The 25,644-nt window shown below is 45.0% G+C and overlaps 6 non-coding genes across 6 annotated transcripts; all 6 read right to left on the bottom strand.

Annotated features, from left to right (window-relative positions):
* Nucleotides 1-3,500: 3,500 nt before the first annotated feature.
* Nucleotides 3,501-3,573, bottom strand: TRNAV-CAC (transfer RNA valine (anticodon CAC)). Its single transcript has one exon. It is a non-coding gene; the product is annotated as a tRNA-Val (tRNA).
* A 1,097-nt stretch (nt 3,574-4,670) lies between these two features.
* On the bottom strand, nt 4,671-4,743 carry TRNAV-CAC (transfer RNA valine (anticodon CAC)). Its single transcript has one exon. It is a non-coding gene; the product is annotated as a tRNA-Val (tRNA).
* Nucleotides 4,744-5,999: 1,256 nt separating this feature from the next.
* TRNAV-AAC (transfer RNA valine (anticodon AAC)) lies at nt 6,000-6,072 on the bottom strand. Its single transcript has one exon. It is a non-coding gene; the product is annotated as a tRNA-Val (tRNA).
* A 939-nt stretch (nt 6,073-7,011) lies between these two features.
* On the bottom strand, nt 7,012-7,084 carry TRNAV-CAC (transfer RNA valine (anticodon CAC)). The gene has a single exon. It is a non-coding gene; the product is annotated as a tRNA-Val (tRNA).
* A 1,097-nt stretch (nt 7,085-8,181) lies between these two features.
* TRNAV-CAC (transfer RNA valine (anticodon CAC)) lies at nt 8,182-8,254 on the bottom strand. The gene has a single exon. It is a non-coding gene; the product is annotated as a tRNA-Val (tRNA).
* Nucleotides 8,255-15,314: 7,060 nt separating this feature from the next.
* TRNAV-AAC (transfer RNA valine (anticodon AAC)) lies at nt 15,315-15,387 on the bottom strand. The gene has a single exon. It is a non-coding gene; the product is annotated as a tRNA-Val (tRNA).
* Between the last annotated feature and the right edge of the window lie 10,257 nt (nt 15,388-25,644).

Here is a 25,644-nt window from a genome sequence, read left to right as displayed (position 1 = left end):
ACAATGTGACAGCCCTTTAGATATTTGTAGACAGCAATTAAGTCTCCTCTCAGTCTTCTCTTTTGCAAACTAAACATTCCCAAATCCTGCAACCTTTCCTCATAAGACAGGGTTTGCAGACCGGTCACCATTCTGGTCGCTCTTTTCTGAACTTGCTCCAGTTTGTTGATGTCTTTTTTAAAATGTGGTGCCCAAAACTGGACACAATATTCCAGATGAGGTCTGACCAAAGAGGAGTAGAGGGAAATAATGACTTCACGTGATCTAGACTGTATGCTTCTGTTAATACATCCTAGAACTGCATTTGCCTTTTTTGCTGCTGCATCACACTGTTGACTCATATTCAGTCTGTGATCTATTAGCATACCCAAGTCTTTTTCACATGTGCTGTCACTTAGCCCTATTCCTCCCATTCTATATATGCTTTTTTCATTTTTATTTCCCAGATGTAGTACTTTGCATTTCTCCCTGTTAAAAACCATTCTGTTAGTTACTGCCCACTTCTCCAGTTTATTTAAATCTTTTTGAATCCTCTCTCTCTTCTCTAGTATTAGCTATCCCTCCTAGCTTTGTGTCATCAGCAAATTTAATCAGTTTACCCTCAATTCCTTCATCTAAATCGTTGATAAAGATGTTGAACAATACAGGGCCCAGGACAGAGCCCTGTGGTACCCCACTTGAGACATTCTTCCAACTGGATGTGCAGCCATTTACGACCACTCTTTGGGTCCGATCACTAAGCCAGCTATGAATCCACCTAACAGTTGCCTTGTCCATTCCATACTTAGTCATTTTTTCAATAAGGATTGTATGAGAGACTTTGTCAAATGCTTTGCTGAAGTCAAGATATACTATATCTACAGCATTTCCTTGATCCACCCAATCAGTGATACCGTCATAGAAGGAAATTAAGTTAGTCTGACATGACTTATTAGTTACAAACCCATGCTGACTCTGTTTGATCACTTCATTCTTATCCAGGTATTGACTTACATGTTGTTTAATAATTTGTTCAAAGATCTTTCCTGGTATAGAAGTCAGACTAACCAGCCTATAGTTGCCTGGGTCCACCTTCTTCCCCTTTTTGAAGATAGGAACAACATTTGCTCTTCTCCAGTCTTCTGGCACTTCTCCTGTTCTCCAAGAATTTTCAAAGATTATGGAGAGTGGTTCAGAAATTTCTTCTGCTATCTCCTTCAGTACTCTGGGGTGTAATTCATCTGGACCTGGAGACTTGAATTCATTTAGGTTAGCTAAGTGTTTCCTCACTATCTTTCTGTTTATAGATATCCTGGATTCTTCTATTCCCTTAATAGGACAGTGAATAACAGTTGGTGTTACATTTCCTTTCTGAGAGAAAACAGATGCAAAATAGGAATTTAAAAGTTCAGCCTTCTCAACATCCTGTCTTACCATTTCATCATTTTCATCCTGTAAAAATCCTATAGCATCTTTGACTTTTCTTTTACTTTTGACATATCCCCAAAATCCTTTATTATTGCTTTTGACATCTCTTGCAAGCCTCAATTCATTTTCAGCTTTAGATAATCTGATTTGTGCCCTGCAGATTCTGCAGACAGCATTATATTCTTCTTTAGATATGCCTCCCTCTTTCCATTTTATAAACAATTTTTTCTTCCTTTTTAGCATGTGCTTAAGTTCTGTGTTCACCCTTCCTGGTTTCCTTAAATGCTTCCTATTCTTCCCTCTTTTCGGAATTGTTAACAACTGTGCTTTGAGAATTTCATTTTTCAAGATTTCCTATCCTTCCTGGACATTTTTGTCTTTAAGGATATCCAGCCATTGGATCCCTCCAATTATCTTTCTGAATCCCTTAAAATCTGCCTTTCTGAAATCTAACCTTGACGTCTGAGTCTTCACAGGTCTTCCGCCTCTAGTTATCCAAAATTCTAAAATAGCATGGTCGCTACCTCCTAGGGTTCCAGCCACTTTTACCTCCTCAACCATTTCCTCCCTGTTTATAAGGATTAGATCCAAGGTAGCAGTTCCCCTTGTTTTCTCCCCTAACTTTTGGAAGATAAAGTTGTCAGCAAGAGAGGATAAGAATTTCCTTGACCTGTTAGTTTTGCCTGAGAGAGATTCCCAACAAATGTCTGGATAGTTGAAATCTCCCATGACAACTATGTCATATTTTTTGGAGAACTTGGCCATTTGATGCATAAAGAGTTCATCCATATCTTCAGCTTGCACAGGCGGCCTGTAGTAAATGCCTACAATGGTGTCCTTTCCATTGTTCTGTCCTTGTATTCTTACCCAAACAGTTTCCACAGAACTCCCAGTCTCTGAAGCTTCAATCTCTGTGCAGATATATGCGTTTCTAACATACAATGCAACACCCCCTCCTCGTTTATCAAGTCTGTTTCTTGCAAATAAGTTGTATCCTTCTAGTCTTGTATTCCAATCATGTGTATCGTCCCACCAAGTTTCAGTGATTCCAATGACATCATATTTCTTTTCCTGTGTTAGTAGTTCCAATTCTCCTTGTTTGTTGCCCATGCTTTGTGCATTAGTATAGAAACATTTTAGTTTGTGATTGGTTTCTCTTTCTCCAATATTGTTATTAATTAGATTCTTTCGTCTTTGTTCTTCCTTTCCACTTCTAATAGCAGAGTTCTCAGTAGCATTTGTCAGGTGTATGGCTTTTTCTGGTCTTTTGCTTCCCTTCCCATGTTGTTCTAGTTTAAAGCTCTCCTTACAAGTGTAGCAAGGCGACTTCCAAATACATGCTTTCCAGTCTTCGTAAGGTGCACCCCATCTCTAGCAAGTAGTCCATCGTATAAGTAGTTCACTCCGTGATCCAGAAATCCAAATCGTTGCTGACGGCACCATCGACGTAGCCAGTTGTTCACCTGCAGAATCTTATTCCACCTCCTTGTTCCATGGCCATCCACTGGGAGGATGGAAGAGAAGACCACCTGCGCTCCCAGTTCTTTCACTTTCTTGCCTAAGTCTTCAAAGTCTCTGCAGATGGTTTCCAGGTCGATTCTTGCGGTGTCATTTGTCCCCACATGTAGTAGCAGGAATGGGTAGTCATCTGTAGGTCTGAAGAGTCCTGATATCCTGTCAGACACATCTTTAATTTTTGCACCTGGAAGACAGCACATTTCTCTTGAAGTTATATCCGGTCTGCAGATAGCGGCCTCTGTTCCTCTCAACAGGGAATCCCCCATGACCACCACTCTCCGTTTCTTCTTCACAGGACAATCACTACACTACAGTAACCAGACAAGAGCGTTTACTGTGGTCATGGCAAGCATTAAAGATCAAGCACTCATTGTCAAAAGCGCTAGTTTGCAAGAGGAACGCTGTGTTTCTGCCCAGTTTCGAACTGAGGATTTTACGGGTGTAAAGCGAACGTGATAACCGCGACACTACAGAAACCAACCGATTGAAAAAAAACAAAAAATGCTGTGGTCATGGCAAGCAATAAAGAACAAGCACTGAAAGTCAAAAAGATCGTTTTCCAAGAGAAAAAGCTGTGTTTCTGCCCAGTTTCGAACTGGGGACCTTTCGCGTGTGAGGCGAACGTGATAACCACTACACTACGGAAACCGGATGCAAGCGCTTACTGTGGTGACAACAAGCAATCGAGATCAAGAACTGAAAGTCAAAAGCTTGGATACCAAAGGGTAACAGCGTGTTTCTGCCCAGTTTCGAACTGGGGACCTTTCGCGTGTTAGGCGAAAGTGATAACCACTACACTACTGAAACCGGCTGTGGAAGGTTACTGTGGTCATGACGAGCCATCGAGAACAAAGACTCAACGTCAAAAGCTTTAATATCAACGCCTAATGTCATGCTTCTATCCAGTTTCGAACTGGGGACCATTCGCGTGTGAGGTGAACGTGACAACCACTACACTTCAAAAACTCCATGCAAAGCTAAAGATGTTTAAACATGCTGAAATGAACTTGAAAAAGAAAAAAACAGCCAGCCAAAGTCAAGAGGTATTCCTATATGTCTGAAGACAGGACAAAGTGCATTTTGCAACACAGGAACCTTTTATTTGTCAGGATATTGGAGAAAAAGAACAAACAGGGAAACAAAACCATGCTCCACAAAACATTCTCATGCCTTTGTCCAAAAGCCAAAAAGAAAAAGCACCTAGATGCCTGCTTTCACACCTTGATCCTATCAGGTGTTACTTGAATTAGGAATACTTAGACACTGTCAAAAACACACATGCTTGCCAAAAGCAAAAACGGGTAGAAATAATCACATTGGTAAAAGTAATGCTCATTAAACCAGCAATAGAATATGCTAACTAAGGCTAATTAAGCCAACAATATACGTTTGTGATCAAAATAAAGAAAAGCCACATGTTTCTGCCCGGGATCAAAACAGGGAACTTTCAGGAGCATGGCAAACAGGACAATCACTACACTACAGTAACCAGACAAGAGCGTTTACTGTGGTCATGGCAAGCATTAAAGATCAAGCACTCATTGTCAAAAGCGCTAGTTTGCAAGAGGAACGCTGTGTTTCTGCCCAGTTTCGAACTGAGGACCTCTCGCGTGTAAAGCGAACGTGATAACTTCTACACTACAGAAACCAACCGATTCAAACACGCAAAAAATGCTGTGGTCATGGCAAGCAATAAAGAACAAGCACTGAAAGTCAAAAAGATCGTTTTCCAAGAGAAAAAACTGTGTTTCTGCCCAGTTTCGAACTGGGGACCTTTTGCGTGTGAGGCGAACGTGATAACCGCTACACTACAGAAACCGGATGCAAGCGCTTACGGTGGTGACAACAAGCAATCGAGATCAAGAACTGAAAGTCAAAAGCTTGGATAAAAAAGGGTAACAGCGTGTTTCTGCCCAGTTTCGAACTGGGGACCTTTCGCGTGTTAGGCGAGCGTGATAACCACTACAGTACAGAAACCGGCAGCGGAAGGTTACTGTGGTCATGACGAGCCATCGAGAACAAAGACTCAACGTCAAAAGCTTTAATATCAACGCCTAATGTCATGCTTCTATCCAGTTTCGAACTGGGTACCGTTCGCGCGTGAGGTGAACGTGACAACCACTACACTTCTGAAACTCCATACAAAGATAAAGATGTTAAAACATGCTGAAACGAACTTGAAAAAGAAAAAAACAGCCAGCCAAAGTCAAGAAGTCTTCCTCTATGTCTGAAGACAGGACAAAGTGCATTTTGCAACACAGGAACCTTTCATTTGTCAGGCTATTGGAGAAAAAGAACAAACAGGGAAACAAAACCATGCTCCACAAAACATTCTCATGCCTTTGTCCAAAAGCCAAAAAGAAAAAGCACCTAGATGCCTGCTTTCGCACCTTGATCCTATCAGGTGTTACTTGAATTAGGAACACTTAGACACTGTCAAAAACACACATGCTTGCCAAAAGCAAAAACGGGTAGAAATAATCACATTGGTAAAAGTAATGCTCATTAAACCAGCAATAGAATATGCTAACTAAGGCTAATTAAGCCAATAATATACGTTTGTGATCAAAATAAAGAAAAGCCACATGTTTCTGCCCGGGATCAAAACAGGGAACTTTCAGGAGGATGGCAAACAGGACAATCACTACACTACAGTAACAAGACAAGAGCGTTTACTGTGGTCATGGAAAGCATTAAAGATCAAGCACTCATTGTCAAAAGCGCTAGTTTGCAAGAGGAACGCTGTGTTTCTGCCCAGTTTCAAACTGAGGACCTTTCTCGTGTAAAGCGAACGTGATAACTGCTACACTACAGAAACCAGCCGATTCAAACAAGCAAAAAATGCTGTGGTCATGGCAAGCAATAAAGAACAAGCACTGAAAGTCAAAAAGATCGTTTTCCAAGAGAAAAAGCTGTGTTTCTGCCCAGTTTCGAACTGGGGAGCTTTCACGTGTGAGGCGAACGTGATAACCGCTACACTACAGAAACCGGATGCACGAGCTTACTGTGGTGACAACAAGCAATCGAGATCAAGAACTGAAAGTCAAAAGCTTGGATACCAAAGGGTAACAGCGTGTTTCTGCCCAGTTTCGAACTGGGGACCTTTCGCGTGTTAGGCGAACGTGATAACCACTACACTACAGAAACCGTGTGCGGAAGGTTACTGTGATCATGACGAGCCATCGAGAACAAAGACTCAACGTCAAAATCTTTAACATCAACGCCTAATGTCATGCTTCTAATCCAGTTTCGAACTGGGGACCGTTTGCGTGTGAGGTGAACGTGACAACCACTAAACTTCAGAAACTCCATGCAAAGCTAAAGATGTTTAAACATGCTGAAATGAACTTGAAAAAGAAAAAAACAGCCAGCCAAAGTCAAGAGGTCTTCCTCTATGTCTGAAGACAGGACAAAGTGCATTTTGCAACACAGGAACCTTTCATTTGTCAGGCTATTGGAGAAAAAGAACAAACAGGGAAACAAAATCATGCTCCACAAAACATTCTCATGCCTTTGTCCAAAAGCCAAAAAGATAAAGCACCTAGATGCCTGCTTTCGCACCTTGATCCTATCAGGTGTTACTTGAATTAGGAACACTTAGACACTGTCAAAAACACACATGCTTGCCAAAAGCAAAAACGGGTAGAAATAATCACATTGGTAAAAGTAATGCTCATTAAACCAGCAATAGAATATGCTAACTAAGGCTAATTAAGCCAACAATATACGTTTTTGATCAAAATAAAGAAAAGCCACATATCTCTGCCCGGGATCAAAACAGGGAACTTTCAGGAGGAAGGCAAACAGGACAATCTCTACACTACAGTAACCAGACAAGAGCGTTTACTGTGGTCATGGCAAGCATTAAAGATCAAGCACTCATTGTCAAAAGCACTAGTTTGCAAGAGGAACGCTGTGTTTCTGCCCAGTTTCGAAATGAGGACTTTTCGCATGTAAAGCGAACGTGATAACCGCTACACTACAGAAACCAACCGATGCAAACAATCAGAAAATGCTGTGGTCATGGCAAGCAAAAAAGAACAAGCACTGAAAGTCAAAAAGATCGTTTTCCAAGAGAAGAAGCTGTGTTTCTGCCCAGTTTCGAACTGGGGACCTTTCGCGTGTGAGGCGAAAGTGATAACCACTACACTACAGAAACCGGAAGCAAGTGCTTACTGTGGTGACAACAAGCAATCGAGATCAAGAACTGAAAGTCAAAAGCATGGACACCAAAGGGTAACAGCGTGTTACTGCCCAGTTTCGATCTGGGGACATTTCGCGTGTTAGGCGAACGTGATAACCACTACACTACAGAAACCGGCTGCGGAAGGTTACTGTGGTCATGACGAGCCATCGAGAACAAAGTCTCAACGTCAAACACTTTAATATCAACACCTAATGTCATGCTTCTATCCAGTTTCGAACTGGGGACCGTTCGCGTGTGAGGTTAACATGACAACCAATACACTTCAGAAACTCCATGCAAAGCTAAAGATGTTTAAACATGCTGAAATGAACTTGAAAAAGAAAAAAACAGCCAGCCAAAGTCAAGAGGTCTTCCTCTATGTCTGAAGACAGGACAAAGTGCATTTTGCAACACATGAACCTTTCATTTGTCAGGCTATTGGAGAAAAAGAACAAACAGGGAAACAAAACCATGCTCCACAAAACATTCTCATGCCTTTGTCCAAAAGTCAAAAAGAAAAAGCACCTAGATGCCTGCTTTCGCACCTTGATCCTATCAGGTGTTACTTGAATTAGGAACACTTAGACACTGTCAAAAACACACATGCTTGCCAAAAGCAAAAACGGGTAGAAATAATCACATTGGTAAAAGTAATGCTCATTAAACCAGCAATAGAATATGCTAACTAAGGCTAATTAAGCCAACAATATACGTTTGTGATCAAAATAAAGAAAAGCCACATGTTTCTGCCCTGGATCAAAACAGGGAACTTTCAGGAGGATGGCAAACAGGACAATCACTACACTACAGTAACCAGACAAGAGCGTTTACTGTGGTCATGGCAAACATTAAAGATCAAGCACTCATTGTCAAAAGTGCTAGTTTGCAAGAGGAACGCTGTGTTTCTGCCCAGTTTCGAACTGAGGACCTTTTGCGTGTAAAGCGAACGTGATAACCGCTACACTACAGACACCAACCGATTCAAACAAACAAAAAATGCTGTGGTCATGGCAAGCAATAAAGAACAAGCACTGAAAGTCAAAAAGATCGTTTTCCAAGAGAATAAGCTGTGTTTCTGCCCAGTTTTGAACTGGGGACCTTTCGTGTGTGAGGCGAACGTGATAACCGCTACACTACAGAAACCGAATACAAGTGCTTACTGTGGTGACAACAAGCAATCGAGATCAAGAACTGAAAGTCAAAAGCTTTGATACCATTAAAGATCAAGCACTCATCGTCAAAAGCGCTAGTTTGCAAGAGAAACGCTGTGTTTCTGCCCAGCAGGGCTGCCATTAGGAATTTCAGGGCCCCATACTGTAAAAATGTTTGGACCCCCTTGAGACTCCTTCCAGGCTCCACCCCAGCCCTGCCTCCACCCCTCAAGAGTCCCACTACCCACTCTTGGAAAAACTCCACTTCTGCACCACGTCCTCACCAATCACACATTAACATTTCCCAGATCATACATATAGCCAGCAGCTTTTGTTCTGGCCAAAAGAATTTTAAGCCGCCACCACAACAAGGTAGACTCTTTTGGATGAGCTCTACTGTACTGTAACTTATTAATCATTTGTTAAAATACCCAATACTCTGTTTAGGTATATTTTTCTTTTTCTTTAACCCCTTCACTACCAAGGGTGGTTTGCACGTTAACTACCGGGCCCATTTTTACAATTCTGACCACTGTCCCTTTATGAGGTAATAACTCTGAAACGCTTCCATGGATCCCGGTGATTCTGACATTCTTTTCTCGTGACATATTGTACTTCATGTTAGTGGTAAAATTTCATTCATATAACTTGCGTTTATTTGTGAGAAAAACGGAAATTTGGCGAAAATTTTGAAAATTCCGCAATTTTCCAACTTTGAATTTTTATGCCCTTAAACCACAGAGATATGGCACACAAAAAAACTTAATAAGTAACATTTGCCACATGTTTACTTTACATCAGCACAATTTTGGAACCAAAATTTTTATTTGTTAGTAAGATATAAGGGTTAAAAGTTGACCAGCGATCTCTCATTTTTGCAACACCATTTTATTTTTACGGACTACATCACATTTGAAGCCACTTTGAGGGGTCTATATGATAGAAAATACCCAAAAGTGACACCATTCTAAAAACTGCACCCCTTAAGGTGCTTAAAACCACATTCAAGGAGTTTATTAACCCTTCAGGTGCATCACAGGAATTTTTTGAATATTTAAAAATAATTAACATTTAACTTTTTTTCACAAAAAAAATTACTTCAGGTTCAATTTTTTTTATTTTACCAAGGGTAACAGGAGAAATTGGACTGCAAAAATTATTGTGCAATTTGTCCTGAGTACGCTGATACCTGATATGTGGGGGGGAACCACTGTTTCGGCGCATGGCAGAGCTCAGAAGGGAAGGAGCGCCGTTTGACTTTTTCAATGCAAATTGGCTGGAATTCTGATCGGACGCCATGTCGCGTTTGGAGAGCCCCTGATGTACCTAAACAGTGGAAACCCCCCACAAGTGACCCCATTTTTGAAACTAGACCCCCCAAAGAACTTATCTAGATGTGTGGTGAGAACTTTGAACCCACAAGGCCTTCACAGAAGTTTATAACGCCCAGGCGTGAAAATAACAAAACATTTTTTTTCCACAAAAATGATATTTTTGCCCCAAAATTTTTATTTTCCTAAGGGCAACAGGAGAAATAGGACCCCAAAAGTAGTTTTGCAAATTGTCCTGAGTAGGCTGATACCCCATATGAGGGGGTAAAACACTGTTTGGGTGCATGGCAGAGCTTGGAAGGGAAGGAGCACCATTTGACTTTTTCAACGCAGAATTGGCTGGAATTGAGATCAGACGCCATGTTGCGTTTGGAGAGCACCTCATGTACGCAAATAGTGGAAGCCCCCAATTCTAACCCTAGCCCTAACCCTAGCCCTAACCCTAGCCCTAACCCTAACCCTAACACTAGCCCTAACCCTAGCCCTAGCCCTAGCCCTAACCCTAGCCCTAATGGGAAAATGGAAATAAATACATTTTTTTAATTTTATTATTTTTCCCTAACTAAGGGGGTGATAACGGGGGGTTTGATTTACTATTTATGGCGGTTTTTATGTTTGGCAGCTGTCGCACGCTAAAAGACGCTTTTTATTGTAAAAATAGTTTTTGCATCACCACATATTGAGAGCTATAATTTTTCCATATTTTGACCCACCAAGTCATGTGAGGTCTTATTTTTTGCGGGACGAGTTGACGCTTTTATTGGTATCATGTTTGGGCATGTGACATTTTTTTATCGCTTTTTATTTCGTTTTTTGGGACACAGAATGAACAAAAACCAGAGTTTCATGAATTTCTTTTGGGTGGTGCGCTTATGCCGTTCCGGGTGCGGTAAAATTTATAAGGCAGTTTTATTCTTCGGGTCAGTGCGGTTACAGCGATACCTCATTTAGGTCGTTTTTTTATGTTTTGGCGCTTTTATGCAATGAAAACAATTTTATATAAAAAATAATTATTTTTGCATCACTTTATTCTGCGAGCTATAACTTTTTTATTTTTTCGCTGATGATGCTGTATGGTGGCTTGTTTTTTGCTGGACAAGATGACGTTTTCAGCGGTACCATGGATATTTATATGCGTCTTTTTGATCGCGCGTTATTGCACTTTTTGTTCGGCGGTAGGATAATAAATCTATTTTTTGCTTCGTTTTTTATTTTTATTTTTTAAGGGGTTCACTTAAGGGGTTAACTATTGGGACAGTTTTATAGGGCGGGTCGTTACGGACGCGGCGATACCAAATATGTGTACTTTTATTGTTTTTGGGTTTTTTTATTTGCAAAAAATGAATTTTTTGGGGAATATTTTTTTTTTTTTTTGAATTTATTTAGCGATTTTTTTTTTATTATTTTTACACTTTTTTTAATTTTTTTTTACTTTATTACAATGTCCCAGGGGGGACATAACTGTCCTGTGACAGATCGCTGATCTGTCACATCACAGATCACTGTGACAGATCAGCGATCTGTCACAGGCACTGCACAGGCTTCCTCATGCCTGCGCTTTGCAGGCACTGAGGAAGCCAGCTTCCTGCAGGCCCCCGGAGGTCCCCGTCGCCATATTGGATCCGGGGACCTGCAGGGAAAGAGCCCCCCGCAGCAGCACTGCACATTGCGCTGCCGTGGGGGGCTCAGGGAAGCACGGAGGGAGCCCCCTCCCTGCCGATGCTTCCTTTTAACCCCCGGTACACCGCGATCGTGTCCGTGACCGCCCCTGACACATTGTGCCGGGTGTCAGCTATGATAATTAGCTGACACTCGGCCGCGATCAGCGGCGCTCACCATGTGGGCGCCGCTGATCGCGATGACGTAATATTCCGTCCATGGTAATTGTAGGTAAGGGGTTAAGGAAATGAGTCACATACTTTTTTAAAAAATAATTGAAACCAGATTGTGATTTTTTTTATAATCTGTATTTCTGATTGTAGATTATTGTATTGTTTTCTGTACATGTATGAAGCTGTCGGTGGATATCGATCTGCGCTCGGACCGCAGTACATGGACGGGCCGCCGGTCTCCTGACTAGAACTCAGCAGCCTCACAGCATGTATGAGGATGCAGGCCAGGAGATCGGCGCCCAGTCCATGCACCGCAGTGCGAGCGCAGAACAATCTAATATAGAAAGCTCAAAGTGTGTGTGTGTATGTCCGGGATAGGCATCTGCACCGTCGCAGCTACAGCCACAAAATGTCACACGTCACACGTCTGGACCCGAGAGTGTCCTAGGCTATGTTGTGAGGCAAAATTTTAACCCCGTGCGTTCCAATTCACCAATTTTGCCCCTATCTACATAATGAGGAAAAAGTGTGTGCGCGTCAAGCCCCGCCCCTCATTGTGATGTTATAATGCCCCTATTTGCATACTGGGGAACCAGTGTGTGCGCATCAAGCCCCGCCCCTCATTATGATGTCACTATGGTTGACTATGGGATGGAGGATGTGTGATGGGTATATGGGCACCGGACTATGGGATGGAGGATATGTATGATGGGTATATGGGCATGGGACTATGGGATGGAGGATATGTATGATGGGTATATGGGCATGGGACTATGGGATGGAGGATATGTATGATGGGTATAAGGGCACTGGACTATGGGATGGAGGATATGTATGATGGGTATATGGGCATGGGACTATGGGATGGAGGATGTGTGATGGGTATATGGGCACTGGACTATGGGATGGAGGATATGTATGATGGGTATATGGGCATGGGACTATGGGATGGAGGATATGTATGATGGGTATATGAGCACGGGACTATGGGATGGCGGATAATTATAATTTGCTATAACTAACCACAGTTAGTTACTATGCCCGGGCAGCGCCGGGCTCTTCAGCTAGTTTCCCAAATAAAGATGTTTCCCAGTCATATATACCCACTTTTTATTTTTCCATCAATATGGCCGTGTGAGGGCTTGTTTTTTGCAGGACGAGTTGTACTTTTGAATGACATGATTGGCTTTATCAAATAGCGTACTCGAAAATGGGAAAAAAATTCAAAGTGCGTTGAAATTGAAAAAAGTGGAATTCTAGAATTTTTTTGGTCGTCTCAGCAGCCTCCCATCTCCACACGTCAGCAGCCTCCCATCTCCACACGTCAGCAGCCTCCCATCTCCTCACCTCAGCAGCCTCCCATCTCTTCAGCAGCCTCCCATCTCCTCACCTCAGCAGCCTCCCATCTCCACACCTCAGCAGCCTCCCATCTCCACACCTCAGCAGCCTCCCATCTCCACACCTCAGCAGCCTCCCATCTCCTCTCCTCAGCAGCCTCCCATCTCCTCTCCTCAGCAGCCTCCCATCTCCTCTCCTCAGCAGCCTCCCATCTCCTCACCTCAGCAGCCTCCCATCTCCTCAGCAGCCTCCCATCTCCTCACCAGCCTCCATCTCCTCACCTCAGTAGCCTCCCATCTCCTCTCCTCAGCAGCCTCCCATCTCCTCTCCTCAGCAGCCTCCCATCTCCTCACCTCAGCAGCCTCCAATCTCCTCAGCAGCCTCCCATCTCCTCAGCAGCCTCCCATCTCCTCACCAGCCTCCATCTCCTCACCTCAGTAGCCTCCCATCTCCTCTCCTCAGCAGCCTCCCATCTCCACACCTCAGCAGCCTCCCATCTCCACACCTCAGCAGCCTCCCATCTCCTCACCTCAGCAGCCTCCCATCTCCTCAGCAGCCTCCCATCTTCTCACCAGCCTCCCATCTCCTCACCAGCCTCCATCTCCTCACCTCAGTAGCCTCCCATCTCCTCTCCTCAGCAGCCTCCCATCTCCACACCTCAGCAGCCTCCCATCTCCACACCTCAGCAGCCTCCCATCTCCTCACCTCAGCAGCCTCCCATCTCCTCACCTCAGCAGCCTCCCATCTCCTCACCTCAGCAGCCTCCCATCTCCTCACCTCAGCAGCCTCCCATCTCCACACCTCAGCAGCCTCCCATCTCCACACCTCAGCAGCCTCCATCTCCTCACCTCAGCAGCCTCCCATCTCCTCACCTCAGCAGACTCCCATCTCCTCACCTCAGCAACCTCCCATCTCCTCAGCAGATTGCCATCTCCTCACCTCACTCCCCTCTGCAACTTCCTGCAAGTCCTGGCACACTGCCCGCCTCCTCTGCCTCTGCCGATTTCAGCATCTTCTGTCTCCCAGAAACATGACATGTTGCTGCTCTGCTGGAGAATGAAGAAGAGCACGCAGTGTGTCACATGACCTGTGTCAGGACCATGATGCACTTGGTCCTGCTGCTGCTTTAAAGGTACAGCACTGAATTCTGGCCGCCGCATTCACTAACAACACTGTAGGTGTATCTTTAAATCACCGCGGTGTTGTTAGGTATCTGGCTTGCAGCGGCCATGACCTATTGCACCTGTAGCCCAAACAGCAGTATCAAGAGAGGAGGGCCCGGCCTGCCAGCGCTTCCGGGCCCCTCCTTTTGCTACTGTTCATGGGGCCCCATACAGTAGTAAGGGCAGTAATGCCCTGATGGCGGCCCTGCTGCCCAGTTTCGAACTGAGGACCTTTCGCGTGTAACCCTAACCCTGACCCTAACCCTAACCCTAACTCTTAACCAAACCATACCCTGATCCTAACCCTAACCCTAACCCTGACCCTGACCCTAACCCTAACCCTTAACCAAACCATACCCTGATCCTAACCCTAACCCTGACCCTGACCCTAACCCTAACCCTAACCCTGACCCTAACCCTAACCCTAACCCTGACCCTAACCTTAACCCTGACCCTAACCCTAACCCTGACCCTGACCCTAACCCTAACCCTTAACCAAACCATACCCTGATCCTAACCCTAACCCTGACCCTGACCCTAGCCCTGACCCTAACCCTAACCCTAACCCTTAACCAAACCATACCCTGATCCTAACCCTAACCCTGACCCTGACCCTAACCCTAACCCTTAACCAAACCATACCCTGATCCTAACCCTGACCCTGACCCTAACCCTAACCCTAACCCTAAACCCCATTAACTAACCCTAACTCTAACCCAAACCCCTAAATTCCATTGTCTAAACTAATGGTAAAAAAAAAACGCATGTGCAAAAAAACGCATACATAAGCATGCCAATGCGCACATATGCTCACCATAGACTTATAATGGGTGTCTTGCTGTAAAAAAATGCATTGCGCGTGCATGCATTGTTTTGAGGCAAGTCGGACGCTCAAAAAATGCAACAGGTTGCATTTTGTGCACCCGAGCGCATACCGCAAAAAAACGCATGCGTGGTAAAAAGCGTACAAACGCATGTGTATGCGCACATAAGCGCATCCCATGCAAAGTATAGGAGAAAAAAAATGCATGCGCTATTTAGCTCGAAAAAAAATGTAAATGTGAAACCAGCCTATCAGCCCAGTTTCGAACTGGGGACCTTTCGCGTGTTAGGCAAACGTGATAACCACTACACTACAGAATCCAGCTACGGAAGGTTACTGTGGTCATGATGAGCCATCGAGAACAAAGACTCAACGTCAAAAGCTTTAATATCAACACCTAATGTCATGCTTCTATCCTGTTTCTAACTGGGGACCATTCGCGTGTGAGGCGAACGTGATAACCTCTACACTACAGAAACCAGATGCAAGCGCTTACTGTGGTGACAACAAGCAATCGAGATCAAGAACTGAAAGTCAAAAGCTTGGATACCAAAGGGTAACAGTGTGTTTCTGCCCAGTTTCGAACTGAGGACCTTTCGCGTGTTAGGCGAACGTGATAACCACTACACTACAGAAACGGGCTGCGCAAGGTTACTGTGGTCATGACGAGCCATTGAGAACAAAGACTCAAAATCAAAAGCTTTAATATTAACGCCTAATGTCATGCTTCTATCCAGTTTCGAACTGGGGACCGTTCGCGTGTGAGGTGAACGTGACAACCACTACACTTCAGAAACTCCATGCAAAGCTAAAGATGTTTAAACATGCTGAAATGAACTTGAAAAAGAAAAAAACATCCAGCCAAAGTCAAGAGGTCTTACTCTATGTCTGAAGACAGGACAAAGTGCATTTTGCAACACAGGAACCTTTCATTTGTCAGGCTATTGGAGAAAAAGAACAAACAGGGAAACAAAACCATGCTCCACAAAACATTCTCATGCCTTTGTCCAAAAGCCAAAAAGAAAAAGCACCTAGATGCCTGCTTTCGCACCTTGATCCTATCAGGTGTTACTTGAATTAGGAACACTTAGACACTGTCAAAAACACACATGCTTGCCAAAAGCAAAAACGGGTAGAAATAATCACATTGGTAAAAGTAATGCTCATTAAACCAGCAATAGAATATGCTAACTAAGGCTAATTAAGCCAACAATATACGTTTGTGATCAAAATAAAGAAAAGCCACAAGTTTCTGCCCGGGATCAAAACAGGGAACTTTCAGGAGGATGGCAAACAGGACAATCACTACACTACAGTAACCAGACAAGAGCGTTTACTGTGGTCATGGCAAGCATTAAAGATCAAGCACTCATTGTCAAAAGCGCTAGTCTGCAAGAGGAACGCTGTGTTTCTGCCCAGTTTCAAACTGAGGACCTTTCGCGTGTAAAGTGAACATGATAATCGCTACACTACAGAAACCAACCGATTCAAAAAAAACAAAAAATGCTGTGGTCATGGCAAGCAATAAAGAACAAGCACTGAAAGTCAAAAAGATCGTTTTCCAAGAGAACAGCTGTGTTTCTGCCCAGTTTTGAACTGGGGACTTGTCACGTGTGAGGCGAACGTGATAACCGCTACACTACAGAAACCGGATGCAAGCGCTTACTGTGGTGACAACAAGCAATCGAGATCAAGAACTGAAAGTCAAAAGCTTGGATACCAAAGGGTAACAGCGTGTTTCTGCCCAGTTTCGAACTGGGGACCTTTCGCGTGTTAGGCGAACGCGATAACCACTACACTACAGCAAACCGGCTGCGGAAGGTTACTGTGGTCATGACGAGCCATCGAGAACAAAGACTCAACGTCAAAAGCTTTAATATCAACGCCTAATGTCATGCTTCTATCCAGTTTCAAACTGGGGACCTGTCACGTGTGAGGTGAACGTGATAACCGCTACACTACAGAAACCAGATGCAAGCGCTTACTGTGGTGACAACAAGCAATCGAGATCAAGAACTGAAAGTCAAAAGCTTGGATACCATAGGGTAACATCGTGTTTCTGCCCAGTTTCAAACTGGGGACCTTTCGCATGTTAGGCAAACGTGATAATCACTACACTACAGAAACCGGCTGCGGAAGGTTACTGTGGTCATGACGAGCCATTGAGAACAAAGACTCAACGTCAAAAGCTTTAATATCAATGCATAATGTCATGCTTCTACCCAGTTTCGAACTGGGGACCGTTCGCGTGTGAGGTGAACGTGACAACCACTACACTTCAGAAACTCCATGCAAAGATAAAGATGTTTAAACATGCTGAAATGAACTTGAAAAAGAAAAAACATCCAGCCAAAGTCAAGAGGTCTTCCTCTATGTCTGAAGACAGGACAAAGTGCATTTTGCAACACAGGAACCTTTCATTTGTCAGGCTATTGGAGAAAAAGAACAAACAGGGAAACAAAACCATGCTCCACAAAACATTCTCATGCCTTTGTCCAAAAGCCAAAAAGAAAAAGCACCTAGATGCCTGCTTTCGCACCTTGATCCTATCAGGTGTTACTTGAATTAGGAACACTTAGACACTGTCAAAAACACACATGCTTGCCAAAAGCAAAAACGGGTAGAAATAATCACATTGGTAAAAGTAATGCTCATTAAACCAGCAATAGAATATGCTAACTAAGGCTAATTAAGCCAACAATATACATTTGTGATCAAAATAAAGAAAAGCCACAAGTTTCTGCCCGGGATCAAAACAGGGAACTTTCAGGAGGATGGCAAACAGGACAATCACTACACTACAGTAACCAGACAAGAGCGTTTACTGTGGTCATGGCAAGCATTAAAGATCAAGCACTCATTGTCAAAAGCACTAGTCTGCAAGAGGAACGCTGTGTTTCTGCCCAGTTTCAAACTGAGGACCTTTCGCGTGTAAAGTGAACATGATAATCGCTACACTACAGAAACCAACCGACTCAAAAAAAACAAAAAATGCTGTGGTCATGGCAAGCAATAAAGAACAAGCACTGAAAGTCAAAAAGATCGTTTTCCAAGAGAACAGCTGTGTTTCTGCCCAGTTTTGAACTGGGGACTTGTCACGTGTGAGGCGAACGTGATAACCGCTACACTACAGAAACCGGATGCAAGCGCTTACTGTGGTGACAACAAGCAATCGAGATCAAGAACTGAAAGTCAAAAGCTTGGATACCAAAGGGTAACAGCGTGTTTCTGCCCAGTTTCGAACTGGGGACCTTTCGCGTGTTAGGCGAACGCGATAACCACTACACTACAGCAAACCGGCTGCGGAAGGTTACTGTGGTCATGATGAGCCATCGAGAACAAAGACTCAACGTCAAAAGCTTTAATATCAACGCCTAATGTCATGCTTCTATCCAGTTTCAAACTGGGGACCTGTCACGTGTGAGGTGAACGTGATAACCGCTACACTACAGAAACCAGATGCAAGCGCTTACTGTGGTGACAACAAGCAATCGAGATCAAGAACTGAAAGTCAAAAGCTTGGATACCATAGGGTAACATCGTGTTTCTGCCCAGTTTCAAACTGGGGACCTTTCGCATGTTAGGCAAACGTGATAATCACTACACTACAGAAACCGGCTGCGGAAGGTTACTGTGGTCATGACGAGCCATTGAGAACAAAGACTCAACGTCAAAAGCTTTAATATCAATGCATAATGTCATGCTTCTACCCAGTTTCGAACTGGGGACCGTTCGCGTGTGAGGTGAACGTGACAACCACTACACTTCAGAAACTCCATGCAAAGATAAAGATGTTTAAACATGCTGAAATGAACTTGAAAAAGAAAAAACATCCAGCCAAAGTCAAGAGGTCTTCCTCTATGTCTGAAGACAGGACAAAGTGCATTTTGCAACACAGGAACCTTTCATTTGTCAGGCTATTGGAGAAAAAGAACAAACAGGGAAACAAAACCATGCTCCACAAAACATTCTCATGCCTTTGTCCAAAAGCCAAAAAGAAAAAGCACCTAGATGCCTGCTTTCGCACCTTGATCCTATCAGGTGTTACTTGAATTAGGAACACTTAGACACTGTCAAAAACACAAATGCTTGCCAAAAGCAAAAACGGGTAGAAATAATCACATTGGTAAAAGTAATGCTCATTAAACCAGCAATAGAATATGCTAACTAATGCTAATTAAGCCAACAATATACATTTGTGATCAAAATAAAGAAAAGCCACATGTTTCTGCCCGGGATCAAAACAGGGAACTTTCAGGAGGATGGCAAACAGGACAATCACTACAGTAAACAGACAAGAGCGTTTACTGTGGTCATGGCAAGCATTAAAGATCAAGCACTCATTGTCAAAAGCGCTAGTTTGCAAGAGAAACGCTGTGTTTCTGCCCAGTTTCGAACTGAGGACTAGAGTTGAGCGACTTTTGGTTTTTTAGGGTCGCGTTTCGTTTCGTGAAACCCGACTTTTCCAAAAGTCGGGTCGAGCAAGATCGTCCGATTATAGGGAAAAGTCGGGGTCGTCCCCAAACACGAAACCCAATGTAAGTCAATGGGGAATAAAAGTCGGCAGTGAGAGGAGGACAGGAAACACACCAACAGTGCCCATTTGAATGCCAAAAGCATCAATTCTTCTTACTTAAGCTTGTCAACCTTAATTAACTTCATAATATAAGTTACGCACTGAAAAATGGGTGTTATTTGGCTAAAGTTGTGGGGGGGAGGGCTGGTTGCAGGTTTTCATGTGCCCTGGGCGAAAGAGCGCCCCTTTAACACATACCACAACTCATCATGCGCCGATACGGCAGATAAATAGCGGTATAGTACAATGAAAAATACCTCACTTTTTACATCTCATGACGAGGCCCATCTATTTCTCCATACAGAATCATTGGTCCCATATAATGTTTGAAACAGTATATGATGAGCTCCACATAATGCTACAGTATATGTTGGTCCCCATGGATGAAGCTCCACTGTCTTATGGGCCCAAATAATGCTCCAAACATAATGGGCCCCATTTCTAATGCTCTAGTGTATAATGGGCCCTGTAAATGCTGCTCCAGTGTCTGATGTCCACCTTTGGAATGTTCCAGTGTATGGTGGGCCCCATCTATCATTCTCCAGAGTATAGTGCTCCCCAAAAATTGCTGTCCCAACATTGAAAACAATCAAATAAGTCTCCTCGCTAGGGAATCCCTGTACTTGTCTGGACAGGTGCTGTAGCTTGCTTAAAAGCTCGCCAGCCGTTCTCACGCCCAGTATGGATTGCACGTGATTGCACAAAGGTTAGAAAGGGTACCGTATCCCTGGATAACATGTATGGATAGCGTACCCATTCAAAATATATGTCTATACAGCATGAGGCAGGCTCAGACGGTGTTAGGCCCAGTATGGATTGCACGTCATTGCACAAAGGTTAGAAAGGGTACCGTATCCTTGGATAACATGTATGGATAGCGTACACATTCAAAATATATGTCTATACAGCATGAGGCAGGCTCAGACGGTGTTAGGCCCAGTATGGATTGCACGTCATTGCACAAAGGTTAGAAAGGGTACCGTATCCCTGGATAACATGTATGGATAGCGTACACATTCAAAATATATGTCTATACAGCATGAGGCAGGCTCAGACGGTGTTAGGCCCAGTATGGATTGCACGTGATTGCACAAAGGTTAGAAAGGGTACCGTATCCCCGGATAACATGTATGGATAGCGTACACATTCAAAATATATGTCTATACAGCATGAGGCAGGCTCAGACGGTGTTAGGCCCAGTATGGATTGCACGTGATTGCACAAAGGTTAGAAAGGGTACCGTATCCCCGGATAACATGTATGGATAGCGTACACATTCAAAATATATGTCTATACAGCATGAGGCAGGCTCAGACAGTGTTAGGCCCAGTATGGATTGCACGTCATTGCACAAAGGTTAGAAAGGGTACCGTATTCCCGGATAACATGTATGGATAGCGTACACATTCAAAATATATGTCTATACAGCATGAGGCAGGCTCAGACGGTGTTAGGCCCAGTATGGATTGCACGTCATTGCACAAAGGTTAGAAAGGGTACCGTATCCCTGGATAACATGTATGGATAGCGTACACATTCAAAATATATGTCTATACAGCATGAGGCAGGCTCAGACGGTGTTAGGCCCAGTATGGATTGCACGTCATTGCACAAAGGTTAGAAAGGGTACCGTATCCCCGGATAACATGTATGGATAGCGTACACATTCAAAATATATGTCTATACAGCATGAGGCAGGCTTAGGCGGTGTTAGGCCCAGTATGGATTGCACGTCATTGCACAAAGGTTAGAAAGGGTACCGTATCCCCGGATAACATGTATGGATAGCGTACACACTCAAAATATATGTCTATACAGCATGAGGCAGGCTCAGACGGTGTTAGGCCCAGTATGGATTGCACGTCATTGCACAAAGGTTAGAAAGGGTACCGTATCCCCGGATAACATGTATGGATAGCGTACACATTCAAAATATATGTCTATACAGCATGAGGCAGGCTCAGACGGTGTTAGGCCCAGTATGGATTGCACATCATTGCACAAAGGTTAGAAAGGGTACCGTATCCCTGGATAACATGTATGGATAGCGTACACATTCAAAATATATGTCTCAGGAGGCAGGCTCAGACGGTGTCAGGCACAGTATGGATTTGACGGCCCATATTACACAGCGGAGGAGCAGGGAGAGGTAAAGATTGCAAATGCTGGGGCCCTGCCCAAGCAAGGGTGGCCCACTCTTGGGCGTCGGTACTGGCACTGGGCCCCTCATAGTACAGCCGTGTGTCTGACGGTGGGTGTGCACCACCACCGTCAGAGACACTTGATTGCACTGTGAGGGACCCTGTGCCAGTGCCCGCGCCCAAGAGTCGGCCTACCCACCTGTCCAGGGCAACGGCACTCGCACGGTGTCGTGCGCTAGGTGGTTACCCCGGCCATGGGGGGGAGGCAGCACAGTTAGGGAGTTTTAGAAAGTGGCATATGTTGATGTTGGACATTCAGCTGATGCAAAAGGCGAAATAGGTGAAGTACCAGGAAGAGGTGGACCAAAGCAAGCCATTTTTCTGTCACCCTATGTGTCATCAGGGGAAGGTGGGACAAAATCCTTGGAAACCCATGCGTGGTTCATTTTAATGAAGGTTAGATCATCCACATTTTGGGTTGACAGACGGGTCCTTTTTTCTGTCAGGATTGATCCAGCTGCACTGAAGACTCTTTCCGATAGCACACTTGCAGCTGGGCAAGCGAGCTCCTGTAAGGCATATTGGGCCAATTCAGGCCAGGTGTCCAGTTTAGCGGCCCAATAGTCAAAGGGGAATGACCTGTGTGGGAGAACATCGATATGGGAGGAAAAGTAGTTTGTAACCATAGTTGACAACTGCTGTCTCCTGTCACTTTCCATCGATGCAGTATTACCAGTTGTGTGAACGGTATTTGAAAAATCAGTCCACAACATTGTCATGAAACCCCTGTCTCCAACGCCACTTTTGCTGTGTGCACCACGAACACCTCTGCCAAGCTGCCCCCTGCCCGTACGGCTCATGTGAGAACCATCACCGCTGCTGTGTGCTGGGAATGCCTCAAGCAACCGATTTACCAGAGTTGCTTGTTTATTAGCCAATATTAGGTCAAGGTTCTCCTGTGGCATGATGTTTTGTAATTTGCCTTTATAGCGTGGATCCAGGATGCTGGCCAACCAGTAGTCGTCATCGTTCATCATTTTGGCAATGCGGGGGGTCCCTTTTTAGGATCCGCAAGGCATAATCTGACATGTGGGCCAATGTTCCCGGTGTCAATGATGCACTGCGAGTGCTGGGTGGAGGAGCACTTTCTGGCAAATCCACATCCCTCCAGTCACGCACAAACCCTGTACCAGACCTTGCCACGCCAACATTTTCACTTGCCCCACGAGATGCATCCTCCTCCCCTAAGTAATCATCCCCATCATCCTCCTCCTCCTCCTCCTCTTCTTCCTCCACCTCGTCCAGGAGATGTCCCTGAGCAGACAATGGCTGAATGTCATCAAGGATTCCCTCCTCCTCTTCCTCCTCATCAACATTGGCTGCAGACGCCTGCTCCTTAAGGTGCATCAAAGTTTGCATGAGCAGACGCATAAGTGGGATGCTCATGCTTAGGATGGCGTCGTCTGCGCTTACCAGCCATGTGCATTCCTCAAAACACTGAAGGACTTTACAAAGGTCTTTCAGCTTCGACCACTGCACGCCTGTCAACTCCATGTCTGCTCTCAAAGTGCCTGGCCGTGTATCCTCCCACAAATGCATTATGGCCTGCCTCTGCTCGCACAGCCGCTCCACCATGTGCAGGGTGGAGTTCCACCTTGTTGCAATGTCGATAATGAGGCGGTGGTTGGGAAGGTGGAGCAATCGCTGCAGCTTCTGCATACGAACGGAGTGTACAGGCGACCGGCGGATGTGCGCGCACAGTCTTCGCACCTTCTGGAGCAGGGCTGTTAACTCCGGATAATTTTTGAGGAAGCACTGCACCACCAGGTTCAAGGTGTGAGCCAAGCAAGGTATGTGGCTGAGTTTTGAAAGGGCTATGGCTGCCACAAAATTACGGCCGTTATCACTAACTACCTTGCCTGCCTCAAGATGTACACTGCCCAGCCATGACTCAGTTTGTCGCTTCAAGTATTCGGCCAGCACCTCGGCGGTGTGTCTGTCGCCCAAACACATCATCTGCAACACAGCCTGCTGACGCTTTCCACTAGCTGCTCAATAGGGGGACACATCGTGTGCAACAGTGGCAGCTGCAGATGGAGTGCTCGTACGACTGCGCTCTGTGGACGAGCTTTCGCTTCTGGAGGAGGAGGAGGAGGAGGGTCGAACGCCTACAGCCAACTGTTTCCTATACCGTGGGCTAGGCAGCACTGTCCCACCACCGCTGTCCCCTGTGGACCCTGCATCCACCACATTAACCCAGTGCACAGTGATGGACACGTAACGGCCCTGGCAATGCCGACTGGACCATGCATCAGTTGTGAGGTGCACCTTTCCGCTCACTGACTGCTTGAGTGCATGGACAATGCGGTCTTTCACATGATGGTGGAGGGCTGGGATGGCTTTGCGAGAGAAGAAGTGGCGACTGGGTAGGTCATAGCGTGGTACTGCATAGGCCATGAGTTCGCGGAAAGCTGTGCTTTCCACCAACCGAAAGGGCATCATCTCAAACGAGATTAGTTTGGCAATGTGGGCGTTCAAACCCAGTGTACGCGGATGAGAGACTGAGTACTTTCTTGACCTACTCATAGTGTCTGGGAGGGTGAGCTGGACTTGAGAGCTGCATATGGTGGAAGTAGCGGTGGACAGGGCGGACTGAGAGAGGGTTGATGATGGTGATGGAGTTGGTGTTCTTTCTGATGGCATAGAATCAGTCTTTCGTTGATATAACAGTGGGATTCCCTGACTGCTGTGGCCTTGCAACGACACCTCAACATTTGCTGCTGTGCTAACCGGTGGGCTTACAGTGGGGGAAACAATGTAGCGTTGCTGACTACCTTCGTTGTGATCAGTTGCACATGTGGCACTTGAGGTTTGGTGTTGTGTCCACGCTTGCAAGTGCATGCTGGTTAAATGTCTAAGCATGCAACTGGTATTCAAATTTTTCAGATTTTTCCCTCGGCTAAAGTTCTTTGCACACTTCTTACAGATAACCTTGGCCTGATCATGAGGATTTTGTTCAAAAAAGTGCCACACTGCACTCTTCCTACTTTGGCAGACATTTTGCGGCCTAGCACGCTGTGATCTTTTGACCCTCTGGACAAGCTGTCCAGCAACTCTTTTGATGTTTGGAACCTGTCTTTGGAGTGCTCCGGGCATGCCAGATAACAGCTGTTGCGATCTCGATGTCTGCTGTGGATGCTCCTCATCTGAGCTATTGGAAGCAGCACCCTCTTCCCCCAATGGATGCCAATCTGGGTCAACAACTGGGTCATCCATCACCTCCTCTTCTATGTCATGTGCACCTTTCTCTGTCACCGTGTATGGTGGTATAGTGTGCGGGAAGGGGCACCTGAGTCTCATCAGGGTCAAAATCTGGCTCTGTACACTGAGAGGACAATGTAGTGCTCTGAGTGAATGTACCAGCAGATTTATCCATCAGCGGCTGTGCATCAGTGCACTCCATGTCAGATTCATCTTGGCCTGGGTAATTCACCATTTGACTTGATAATCCAGGCATGGTATGTGAAAACAGCTCCATGGAGTAATCAGTAGTATGGCCTGCGTCATCCTTCAATCTTGGTTGGGGTGAAGGACACAAGGAAAGGTGTGGTTCATGAACATGAGCCTCCAATGACGACTCAGTGCTTTTACTTTTTACAACTGAAGAAGAGGAGGCGATAGAGCTGGAGGCTGAGTCAGCAATGTAAGACAAAACTTTTTCCTGATGCTCTGCCTTTAAAAGCGGTATGCCAACTCCTAGAAAACTAAGCGTTCGAGGCCTTATGTAGCCAGACGATGACGCAGGATCAGCACCTCCTGCATTTGGTCCTATTTTGCTCTTGCCACTACCATCAGATCCATCACCAACACCATCATTACCAGCTGCCAACCCCCGCCCAATTCCACGGCCTCTTCCACCAGCCTTCCTCATTTTTGGTAGAAATGTAGACAAAGTCCAACAAACTATATAGTAATGTAAAACAAGGTACAAGGTGTCTATAGGACAGGGGAGATTTAGAATTTCTGCACACACTTGTGGACAGTGGACACTTGTGGATTGTGTGCGGCCCACTGATATCTGAGCGCTATGTGACACGCTCGATGGCACAGCTGCCTGTGACCAAAGTGACGAGAGGATAATGGAGATTTTGAATCTCTGCGTACACTTTTGGACACTG

The sequence above is a fragment of the Dendrobates tinctorius genome, unplaced genomic scaffold (assembly GCF_039654945.1).
Source record: "Dendrobates tinctorius isolate UK_male_01 unplaced genomic scaffold, ASM3965494v1 ptg000432c, whole genome shotgun sequence".
Lineage (NCBI taxonomy): Eukaryota > Metazoa > Chordata > Amphibia > Anura > Dendrobatidae > Dendrobates > Dendrobates tinctorius.
Note: the sequence above shows the minus strand (reverse complement) of the source record. Positions and strands in the feature narration are given on the sequence as shown.